The sequence below is a fragment of the Apteryx mantelli genome, chromosome 16 (genome assembly GCF_036417845.1).
Source record: "Apteryx mantelli isolate bAptMan1 chromosome 16, bAptMan1.hap1, whole genome shotgun sequence".
NCBI lineage: Eukaryota > Metazoa > Chordata > Aves > Apterygiformes > Apterygidae > Apteryx > Apteryx mantelli.
In genome coordinates this window covers 15560019-15561215 of record NC_089993.1, presented here as the reverse complement: position 1 = coordinate 15561215, position 1197 = coordinate 15560019, and positions in this window count along the sequence as shown.

Below are 1197 nucleotides of genomic sequence, written 5' to 3'. Positions count from 1 at the left end.
GTCCAAAGCTCGCGGGGCTATTTTTGGCATCTCACCAGGTTACCCAACTCTTACCTTGGTATGGAAAGCAGCCTAAATTCCTACGTAATAGGAGTGCTGCAAGATTCCCTTTGTTTCGCGCTCTTTCTCGGCCGTGGGAGCGTCTCGACCTGCCGCCGGCGGCTCTGCAGCGCGGCTCCCGCGTGGGCATCCAGGCCCCGCACGCCATGGTCGCCGCGCGCCCGCCGCCCCTCTCCTGGCGCAGCAGCACCTTCCTGGCGCGCGGGCCGGCCGGCCTGGCCGCCGGGGTCCGGCAGCTGCCGTCTCCTCCCCCGGGCCACCTCCGCGTCGCCCCTTCCGCGCCGGCCCGTTCATCGCACGTCCCTGCGCCCCTCACGCGTGGCCAGGAGCCTTTTTTGGGGGGATGGGTTGGGGGAGCTTGAGGGGTTTTTTTGCACTAAGGCAGCTCCCTTTGTCCCGGCGTTGACAGGACGGGGTGCCGCAACGCTCGTGCGACCTGGTGTCTTCGCTCGCCCCGGGGGAGCGCTTCGAGGAGCATCGCCGCCGCCGCGACGCCCTGCGCCCGCTGCGACGCCCGAGCAGACCCGTGTCCGCTGTGAGGCGCGGGGGCCCCTCGGCTGGGCGCAGCGGGCAGGGGGCCCCTCGGCTGGGCGCAGCGGGCAGGGGGCCCCTCGGCTGGGCGCAGCGGGCACAGGGGGCCCCTCGGCTCCGCCGCCGGCTCGCCCTGGGCCGGCGGGACCCAGCCGGAGGGGTCGGGAGCATCCAGGAGGCTGGGGCGCCAGGCCGGGCCCGCGCGGGCAGCGTGGCTGGCGGGGCTACCACAGGCACACGCTCAGAGCACGCTTCGCTTGGGACATATCGAAAAGACGCTTCGAGCCCCCCAGCAGGCTGCGAAGCGCCTCCTCCGCCCCCGCCGGGCCGCGGCGCGGTGCCGGGCGGCAGCAGCCCGCCTCCCGCCCGCCCCTCTGCCCGCCCCTCTGCCCGCCCCGCCGCGCCGCGCCGCGCCGAGCCGGCCGCTCCCCCGCACGCCGGGCAGCCTCCCGCCCGGCTCCGCTCCGCTCCGCTCCGCTCCGCTCGACCCGGCTCGGCTCGGCTGAGGCGCCGCCGCCGGGGGCTCCGCGGGGCCCCGCCGAGGTGCCGCCGCCTGCTCCTGCCCCTGCCCCTGCCCGGCGCGGCGTGGGACGGGGGGGCCGCGCC